This window comes from Astyanax mexicanus, chromosome 7 (assembly GCF_023375975.1).
Source record: "Astyanax mexicanus isolate ESR-SI-001 chromosome 7, AstMex3_surface, whole genome shotgun sequence".
NCBI lineage: Eukaryota > Metazoa > Chordata > Actinopteri > Characiformes > Acestrorhamphidae > Astyanax > Astyanax mexicanus.
Window position 1 is genome coordinate 15,022,973 of NC_064414.1, and position 11,159 is coordinate 15,034,131.

At 40.8% G+C, this 11,159-nt stretch overlaps 2 long non-coding RNA genes across 2 annotated transcripts; both read right to left on the reverse strand.

Annotated features, from left to right (window-relative positions):
• Nucleotides 1-5,526: 5,526 nt before the first annotated feature.
• On the reverse strand, nucleotides 5,527-6,528 carry LOC125802935 (uncharacterized). Its single transcript, XR_007439973.1, has 3 exons — nucleotides 6,443-6,528; nucleotides 6,227-6,298; nucleotides 5,527-5,578 (listed from the first exon to the last, which is right to left on the reverse strand). It is a non-coding gene; the product is annotated as an uncharacterized LOC125802935 (long non-coding RNA).
• A 113-nt stretch (nucleotides 6,529-6,641) lies between these two features.
• Nucleotides 6,642-7,315, reverse strand: LOC125802934 (uncharacterized). Its single transcript, XR_007439972.1, has 3 exons — nucleotides 7,042-7,315; nucleotides 6,865-6,918; nucleotides 6,642-6,769 (listed from the first exon to the last, which is right to left on the reverse strand). It is a non-coding gene; the product is annotated as an uncharacterized LOC125802934 (long non-coding RNA).
• Nucleotides 7,316-11,159: the final 3,844 nt, after the last annotated feature.

Here is an 11,159-nt window from a genome sequence, read left to right on the forward strand (position 1 = left end):
CCAGGGTTCTAGCAGGGTTCAGTCAAAGTCAGTTTTTCCCCCATAAACTTCCATTCAAGTGTCCAAAGTTTAGTTGTTTTTTTCAAATGGCTCTGCAGGTCACACTTTTTTAGCTAGAACCATGAAAATCGCCACACACACTCCGTACCACCCACATACACTCCACACACACACACTCCACACCCCACACTACACACACACCCCACACTACACATGCCACACCACACATCCCACACCCCCCACACACTCCACACCCCACACACACACTACACCCCACACACTACACACTCCACACCTCCCACACACCCCACACACTGCACACTACACTTCACACCCCACACACACACACTACACACACACCCCACACTACATTCCACACATCCCACGCACCCCACACTACACACCCCACACACACACACTACACCCCACACACTGCACACTACACTCCACACCCCACACACACTCAACACTACACACACACACACACTACATCCCACACTACACACCACACATCCCACACACACTGTAGTGTGCAGTGTGAGGGGTGTGTAGTGGGAGGTGGGGTGTATAGTGTGGGGTGTGTAATGTGTGGGGTGTGTAGTGTGTGTGGGATGTGTGGTGTAGTGTGTAGTGTGGTGTGTGTGTGTAGTGTGTGTGTGTGGGGTGTGGAGTGTAGTGTGTGGAGTGTGTGTGGGGTGTGTAGTGTAGTGTGGGGTGTGTGGGATGTGTGGGGTGTAGTGTGTGTGTAGTGTGTAGGATGTGTGGGGTGTGTAGTGTGGGGTGTGTGGGATGTAGTGTGGGGTGTGTGGGATGTAGTGTGGGGTGTGTGTGTAGTGTGGGGTGTGGAGTGTAGTGTGCAGTGTGTGGGGTGTGTAGTGTGGGGTGTGTGGGATGTAGTGTGTGTGTAGTGTGGAGTGTGTGTGGGGTGTGGAGTGTGTGTGGGGTGTGGAGTGTAGTGTGCAGTGTGTGGGATGTGTGGGGTGTGTAGTGTGGGGTGCGTGGGATGTAGTGTGGGGTGTGTGTGTAGTGTGTGTGTGTGTGTGTGTGTGTGGGGTGTGTAGTGTGGGGTGTGTGGGAGGTGTGGTGTGGGGTGTGGAGTGTGTGGGATGTGTGGTGTGGCATGTGTAGTGTGGAGTGTAGTGTGCAGTGTGTGTAGTGTGTAGGATGTGTGGGGTGTAGTGTGTGTGGGGTGTGGAGTGTAGTGTGCAGTGTGTGAAATGTGTAGTGTGGGGTGTGTGGGAGGTGTGGTGTGTAGTAGAGGTGTGCCAAAAAATCGATTCACATAAGAATCTTGATTCTCATTTACTACGATTCAGAATCGATTTAAAATGTCCCAAAATCGATTCTAAGGTCCAATCCCATTTCTTCCCTTGGCCCTACCCCTACCGAAGCGTTTTTCGCTCCGCCTCCCACTGCCCAAAGCGGCAAGTGGGAGGCGGAGAAAGCGATTGGCTGCGCCGCCGTAGTGTGTAAACGTACCGTCACCCCTAAGGCGGGTAAAGGATAGGGCTTGTTCAAACAGAGATCTTCCAGACCCACACAGAGTGTAGGTGTATGAGAATTACCGGTAAGATGGCAGAACAAGCACTATATTACCTTAGATTAACGTGTAGTTTTAATGTTTTATGGCAGAATGCTTCATAACAAGCATAAAGATCGCTAGTAGTTCGTTTCAGTAACTGTTAGCTAGCTAACTAGCTAACTTTCCAGTTCCACCTTAAATAATGCAACAGGTGGCAGCGGGCTGCAGCATTTAAGGCGGAACAGAAAAATAAAATAAGCTAATCAGAGCTAATTTCAGCTCCCCATCACAGAGGAATTAAGTAATGGACAATATGAATTAATTTCTCCACCTCCTGCCCCCTTTCTGAAGAAATACAACGGCCTAGAATTAACTAGTTAATCAGCAGCTGCTCCTGAACTTTAGCGCTCCAATGCTATCATCACATCAGCCCAGCAGCGTCACCTACACACCACCGCTAGTAGCCTGGTAATAAAGCAGTGTTATTTATTATTTATTTATTGTTCATTGACAAACGTCATTGTGATATCCCAGTGATTCCTCTGTCACTGAGGACCCACATTCCTGCACATTCTATTGTTTTTGTAACACATTACCTGCTCCAGGACCAGTGTATATTATGGAGGCTTTTTTTCAATAAGATTCATAAGCCAGAAGCAGAAATTTGTATAATTCAAATCTTTTTGAATCAAAAATCGATTTTGAATCTAATCGTGGCCCCCAAAATCGGAATCGAATCGAATCGTGAGATAGTAAAAGATTCCCACCCCTAGTGTGTAGTGTGGGGTGTAGTGTGCAGTGTGTGGGGTGTGTAGTGTGGGATGTAGTGTGTGTGTGTAGTGTGGAGTGTGTGTGGGGTGTGGAGTGCAGTGTGTGGGATGTGTGTGTGTGGGGTGTGTAGTGTGGGATGTGTGGGGTGTGTAGTGTGGGGTGTGTGGGAGGTGTGGAGTGTGTAGTGTGTGGGGTGTAGTGTGTGTGTGGGGTGTGGAGTGTGTGGGGGGTGTGGGATGTGTGGTGTGGGGTGTGTGTGTGGTGTGGAGTGTGTGTGTGTGGAGTGTATGTGGGGGGTACGAAGTGTGTGTGGCAATTTTCATGGTTCTAGCTAAAAAACTGTGACCTGCAGAGCCATCTGAAAAAAAAAATCTGAATTTTGGACACTTGAATGGCAGTTTATGGAAAAATTCCAAATTTGACGGAACCGTGCTAGAACCCTGGTTCTCCGATCGCTTATAAAAGCCCAAGCACACTCCGCGGCTATGGGTTCTACCATCCTGTGAAGTTCTGTGGTGGTTCTAGGTAAAAAACTTTAGGAGGAGTAGAGTTGAGAAATTTGAACGTGGAATAATGAAAAAATAAATAATAATAACATTAATAATAAGAAGTAGTATAAGAACAACAGTAAGTTCGCTTTTCCAAGCCAACTTAACAAGCACTAGATACTAAACCTTGCTTTTAAGAGCTGTGATTCGGTTTTTTATGTAAAATTTAATGCTCAACCAATTTCTGTTTTTCAGCGCATTTTTTTCCAGGTTGAGGCACTTATCGCAGTCACTTTTTCCTGGAACCCGACATGAAGTGATGAAAGACATCATGTGTTTCTCAATGGCAGCGATCTCCTCTTTGACCCAAATAGGGCTGAAACGATTAGTCGACATAATCGACAACGTCGACTACAAAAAATCGTCGACGAGGAATTTCATTGTCGACGCGTCGGTATTTTTGCAATGCACTGAAGGAACTATAGGGGGCAGTATCACTTACGCTGCCTACAACGAGTGCGGTCAGTGCTAACAAAGAAGAGCAGCTTGAATGATGGCGCGGCATGAAGACGGAGAGGCAGCGAAAGCGAGACCTAAACTTTCCAAAGTTTGGGGACATTTCAGCCAAAATAAAGAAAAAAAACAAGTTGAATGCAGACACTGCAAAGCAGAGTTATCATTTCACGGCAGCACCACGGTGATGCATGAGCATCTAAAACGCAAGCACCCTGGAGCTCTGAGTTCAAGCGCTAGTTCGGACGGGTAAGTTTTTACATTGCTTCGTGTTTAAACCAACGAACCTAGCTAATGTTTGTAGTTAGTTTACCTGTCAGAAAACTTCTAAAAGAGCGCTATTTTTCAGGATTGTTAGCTGTCTAACGTATTACGTTATTCATATGAGTTAGCTATGTATTTAACATTTTACTCGTGCAAATAGAATTCATTCTGTTAAATAATGAGCCTCTTTTACTTGGTTGGTTGCTAGCTTAGCTTAGCTAGTCTGTGTCGAAACTCAATAATTCAGTGAAGGTATTTAAGCTGTCATGTTTAGTTGGCATAGCCAGTACTCTATTTGTAATACATAGCGTTCAGCTGTAGTGATTTGTTAATATTACTGGCTTCCCCCTCCCCTATATCCTAGATTAGGAGTTTACTATATTTTATATTGATCTGTCTTCTTTTAAATTTAGTTTTATTGTACAGAACTTTGACACTTAATGTCCTTTAAATGTGCTTTATAAATCAATCTAGTATAGTGGTGAAGAGTGGTGAAAACCTATTTTGAGTTACACATTTGCACATTATCTTAATTTAAAAGACATGGTGCACTTTTATTTTGTATTACCTAATTTAAATTTATTTATTTATTATTTTTTTTATTGTGACATTAATAGTGCATGTTAATGTTTCAAATAAATTTGATTAAGCTATCAAGTTTTAGTTTCATATTCATGTTTAATGGCGCCTTATTTTGATTTGATATTGGAAATAAATAACAACAAAGATGCTATCTGATGGTATGACAAATAATCGTGACTAATCGACTAATCGAAAAAATAATCGACAGATTAGTCGACTACTAAAATAGTCGTTAGTTGCAGCCCTAGACCCAAATCTTTCTTTTGAATTGTTGACGACCTGTAGAACAATAACAGATTTCGTTAAATCATATCAGGGAATAATTAGAAAAGGAGCAGAAGGTCAACAAAGGGTAAAATACCATGACATTACAAGCCATTTTTTTTTTTGCTTTAACTCATTATGGTTTATACATGAAAGTGAAACTGTCAATTTTTTTGAATATTTAATTTCTTGTGTATTCAAATTTAAAAAATGAACTGTGACTCAAACAACAAATTGTTCCAGTCTAATTCATTACATGCAGCTGTAGTCATGAATAAAACTTGACTTGTTGACATTCTCTAAATTAAAATACTATTTACGCATGCAACTGAGGTTTAAAGAAGCTGGATAACCAGGTATTAGATGGTGGCTGTAATATGAAGTGTATTTACACCTAGAGGCTAGAACCAAAGCTGAATCAGCAAAATTTAACCTAAACACAAAGATACAACACCTAACAACCAGGTTACTGTGACCGTTTATGATCCGATCAACAACATTTAACCTAAACACAAAGATACAACACCTAACAACCAGGTTACTGTGACCGTTTATGATCCGATCAACAACATTTAACCTAAACACAAATATCCAACACCTAACAACCAGGTTACTGTGACCGTTCATGATCAGATCAACAACATTTAACCTAAACACAAAGATACAACACCTAACAACCAGGTTACTGTGACCGTTTATGATCCGATCAACAACATTTAACCTAAACACAAAGATACAACACCTAACAACCAGGTTACTGTGACCGTTTATGATCCGATCAACAACATTTAACCTAAACACAAATATCCAACACCTAACAACCAGGTTACTGTGACCGTTCATGATCAGATCAACAACATTTAACCTAGACACAAAGATACAACACCTAACAACCAGGTTACTGTGACCGTTTATGATCCGATCAACAACATTTAACCTAAACACAAAGATACAACACCTAACAACCAGGTTACTGTGACCGTTTATGATCCGATCAACAACATTTAACCTAAACACAAAGATACAACACCTAACAACCAGGTTACTGTGACCGTTTATGATCCGATCAACAACATTTAACCTAAACACAAAGATACAACACCTAACAACCAGGTTACTGTGACCGTTTATGATCCGATCAACAACATTTAACCTAAACACAAAGATACAACACCTAACAACCAGGTTACTGTGACCGTTTACGATCCGATCAGCAACATTTAACCTAAACACAAAGACGCAACACCTAACAACCAGGTTACTGTGACCGTTTATGATCAGATCAGCAACATTTAACCTAAACACAAATATCCAACACCTAACAACCAGGTTACTGTGACCGTTTATGATCAGATCAACAACATTTAACCTAAACACAAATATCCAACACCTAACAACCAGCTTACTGTGACCGTTTATGATCCGATCAACAACATTTAACCTAAACACAAATATCCAACACCTAACAACCAGCTTACTGTGACCGTTTATGATCCGATCAACAACATTTAACCTAAACACAAATATCCAACACCTAACAACCAGCTTACTGTGACCGTTTATGATCAGATCAACAACATTTAACCTAAACACAAATATCCAACACCTAACAACCAGGTTACTGTGACCGTTTATGATCAGATCAACAACATTTAACCTAAACACAAATATCCAACACCTAACAACCAGGTTACTGTGACCGTTTATGATCAGATCAACAACATTTAACCTAAACACAAATATCCAACACCTAACAACCAGGTTACTGTGACCGTTTATGATCCGATCAACAATATTTAACCTAAACACAAATATACAACACCTAACAACCAGGTTACTGTGACCGTTTATGATCCGATCAACAACATTTAACCTAAACACAAATATCCAACACCTAACAACCAGGTTACTGTGACCGTTTATGATCCGATCAACAATATTTAACCTAAACACAAAGATACAACACCTAACAACCAGGTTACTGTGACCGTTTATGATCCGATCAACAATATTTAACCTAAACACAAAGATACAACACCTAACAACCAGGTTACTGTGACCGTTTATGATCAGATCAACAACATTTAACCTAAACACAAATATCCAACACCTAACAACCAGGTTACTGTGACCGTTTATGATCTGTCAAAGAACATATGACTTAGGATAAAAATCGTCCTGCTTTGCAATGCACAATCACTAAACAGATATCTAAAAACTTTACCTTTTCCTTTCTTTTGTGACTTGCATGTGGAGGCTTGATGAGTCATTATGCCTTGCTGTGTTTAAGTGCACTCTTCACCCCTTTGGTTCACATCTGGCATTCTTTCCTCATTTGCTGTCTCTCTAGTTGTGGTGTCATTCTCTGATAATTTGTGAAAAAAATAGATAAAATCTGCTATTTGTTAATGCACACATACATAAGCCGTGTCACATTTAAGACCATGGAGAAAGACTTACCTTGTGTTCCGGACTCACACTCTGGTTCCACATCACTATCCAGGTGAACATTCTCTGGAAGGTGGAGAGAGAGACAAGAGAAAACGAAAGCAATTTATTTTATGATGATGAATATCATTAATGGCAATGACATGAAAGCAAAGTTTACAATGAAAAATAATTATGAGAAAGAAAAACCTTCAGGATCAATGTTGATTTCGTCCAGACTCTTGCCCTGGAACTCTGCCAATCGTCCCTTGTCAAGGGCCATCAGGATTTTACTCATTTTAGCAAGCTGGAGTGTGCCCTCAGGAAGTCTATAAAACTGCCGATGCACCCTTACATCATGACCAAGAAAATCTGCTAACTGATCAAGGTCTGTGTTACTTAGATTGAGAACCTGAGAGAGTGTTCCTGTTTGTTTGCGCAGTTTTGTGGAAGTTAGGCTCTCAGGATGCTTTGCCCCGCAGATCTTTGCAAAGTGACGAAGGCAATCAGACCCACGGTAGCTGGTCCTCGCAGAAGGTCTTGCAAATAAGTAGATGTTATCAAAAAGAACGCCACATTCCTGACGTTTGGCAACAAGCAGATCTAAGGACTGCTGCATTTCTGGGGTAAGAAGCACAGGAACTTTTCTTCCTCTTTTTCCTCTGATCTCAATCCTCTTGAAATGTTGGCAGAGCTTTTTTTCCAAGTCAGAAAGAGCTACATTCACATCATCTTGAGGATCAGATGGATTTGAAGCAGTGTATGCAGAGAGGGGCATTTTCGACACCTCCCCTGCTCTACGTCGGTTGAATAGAATGACTTGTGTCAAAAGGACTCTTGCCAGCTGTCCCCATGTCTCAGCTGATGTCTGTGTTGACAGTTTGTTTTGGCACTGTTGTTGCTGCATATTCAAGTAAGCGTGGAGTGTCTGAACGTCTTTTGTGAATGGAAGCAACTGTGGTGCATTCCATTTTGATTCCTTGAGAGTTCTCAACGATGCAGCTGAAATTAGCTCATTCCACCTAGCTTCATATACTGTTCGAAATGTACGAGCAGCTTTTGCTGCACTGTAGTTGCCCTGTACATTAGCACGACTTTCAACAAGCTGGGAAATCTTTGCCAAACTGTGTCCAATTTTGAGAGACAGACTTGGACACTTGAAGGTACTGGTTTCAGGGACATAGCCTGCTAAATGTTTCACTGCTTGCACAACATGCATGAAATTTGCAGGCATGATGTGATCATCAATGGTCTTCAAGGGAGTGCTTTTCCTTGAGCATATCAGAAGCCGTCCCAGCTCCCTCATTTTTTGCCGAATGTATTCATGCTTAGCAACATCATATCCAAGCCTGTTGTACAGATGCTCACCATATTCCATGATAAGACCATCAGATTTGACCACAGAATACACCTCATCTTGGTTCATGTTGCTTAACATCTTCCAAAATTCTGCTTTTATACCAGGTGGAGGAGGTACAGCAAATGCACAGAGTGATTGAACACGTGTTTTCCCAGGTTTCTGTGGAACACTAGGCTTAAACTTGCAGACCATCATGTGCCGCCAAAGGAGTCTCTTTGCGAAAAGACCTTGGCAATGAACACAATGAAGAAAATCTTGAGCTTGAGAGTCTTTTTTCGGTTGCTTGCGAGGAACAAGCTTTCCATCACCAGACTTTAGCACTTCAACATTGTGGACAAAATTGCCCTTATTTCTTAAAAGTTCCAAATGCAATCTTCTTTGTTTGGATCCTTTCGGGAAAGACACAGCACAAGCAACATCTAGCTCAGTGTGATGAGCACGCTCCAAATGCCTAGCAATTTTCAGAAATCCCTGCTTACAGAGCAAACAATACTGTTTCTTGCTGTACATTCTTGATCCATTGTCCTTTTTGCAGACTGCATGTACGGAAATTGATTTTGCACTAGACCCTCCATCTTTTGTATTGAGGGAAGTACTATGGTATGAACCCGGTCCTGAAAAAGACGTTGAGACTTGACATTGGGCTTCACTACATCCAATCTGTTCTGTTGACAGTCCACATCCAATTTGTGCTGTGCTATACGATGGACTGCTACGACGTTGCTTGTTATATTTCACACCCAATCCGTTTCCTATTTTTGTGGGGGAGCTTTCTCGCAAGATGTTTCTTTTCTGACAAACAGTCTGAAAATGTGTGCTTCTGTCTGAATCAGAAGATTCCTCAGAGGTGTCAGGAATATATTCTTCTCCACTGTCAGAGAAGGGGTCGAACAGCTCATCCGAATCAGAATAAATCTGTTTATTCATCTTTAAAATAAAAGTAAAAGTAAATTAATTAATATTATAAGTCATTCATATTCCACTCAGAAAAATAAATATAAATACTGCAATGTAAATTTCCTTTCACACAATGATTACCTGTAAGCACTGTGTCGTCCTCAGTTTTGGACCAGAAACCTGGTCCTCTTCTGAAGAGCTGGCATCGGATGCAGAGTCTGTACAACAAATCTACAAAGACCAAAATGAATTTACATCAAATACATGTTAACTCTATATAAAGAAAAACACGAAACTGCTGTTCTGAAAAAAGAAACGAGTATAAAAAAAAAAGAAATAAAAGCATGTAACTGGTAATTATGTATATATGTTCTATAATGTGACAATCATGAAACAGATCTAACCTGATAAAAAAAAGTCAGACTTATAATTCAAAATGTGTACAGTATTATCTAAATAAGTCCCACAAAAAACCCAAGACCTGAAAATGTGTGACAAAAGACTGGTTTATGTTTCTGCACTGAACCAACAAGTTGCCAAAGGGGGTAGCCTGCACTAGTGCCTAACACAAATGCCAGTGTTTATACGTATGCATCTGTGTGCCTATGATTCTGCATCATTCTCCAGTTAAGATTGCAAAGGCAAAAATTTGAAGGCAGTAAAACAAGCCTAATCAGACCAAGAACAGCTGCTGCACACTTCATTGAATGACATGTTAGTTACATTTCTAGAGATATTCAAGTCAGACTATGGCTATGACTACAGCCTGCAACTATGCGCAGGGAATGAGTAGACTACGTCATAACTTGAATGCACAAAAAAAAAAACTAGTCTTATTCTTGCACCTAATAATCGTATTCTAACAACAAGTCGTACTCAACTTGTATTATAATGGTACAACTACACCAGACCTAACAAGTGTGTGTACAATATTAATAAGCTATAACGAACCTCACAACTACACCAGACCTAACAAGTGTGTGTACAATATTAATAAGCTATAATGAACCCCACAACTACACCAGACCTAACAAGTGTGTGTACAATATTAATAAGCTATAATGAACCCCACAACTACACCAGACCTAACAAGTGTGTGTACAATATTAATAAGCTATAACGAACCCCACAACTACACCAGACCTAACAAGTGTGTGTACAATATTAATAAGCTATAACGAACCCCACAACTACACCAGACCTAACAAGTGTGTGTACAATATTAATAAGCTATAATGAACCCCACAACTACACCAGACCTAACAAGTGTGTGTGTACAATATTAATAAGCTATAAGGAACCCCACAACTACACCAGACCTAACAAGTGTGTGTGTACAATATTAATAAGCTATAATGAACCCCACAACTACACCAGACCTAACAAGTGTGTGTGTACAATATTAATAAGCTACAATGAACCTCACAACTACACCAGACCTAACAATTGTGTGTGTACAATATTAATATGCTATAATGAACCCCACAACTACACCAGACCTAACAATTGTGTGTGTGTACAATATTAATAAGCTATAATGAACCCCACAACTACACCAGACCTAACAATTGTGTGTGTGTACAATATTAATATGCTATAATGAACCCCACAACTACACCAGACCTAACAATTGTGTGTGTGTACAATATTAATAAGCTATAAGGAACCCCACAACTACACCAGACCTAACAATTGTGTGTGTGTACAATATTAATATGCTATAAGGAACCCCACAACTACACCAGACCTAACAATTGTGTGTGTGTACAATATGAATAAGTAGGCCTGGACAATAATTCGATATCGGTATTTATCGCGATAAGAAATGTTTCAATAACGGTTATATCACTTTTGTGGTATATCGATATGTATTATGTACAGAATCTGTCACGGACAGGCGTTTTTTACTGGCGTCAGCTCGCCGCAGAGCCAAACACATTCAGCCCCCATAGCTGTGCTACCTCAGTGCGTGATGACGCAATCACACAGGCACGTAGCCAGATAGGCTAGGCTAGGCTAGGTTAAAATGGCTAGGCTAGGTTAGGTTCAGGTCCGCTCCGCTACGCATCTA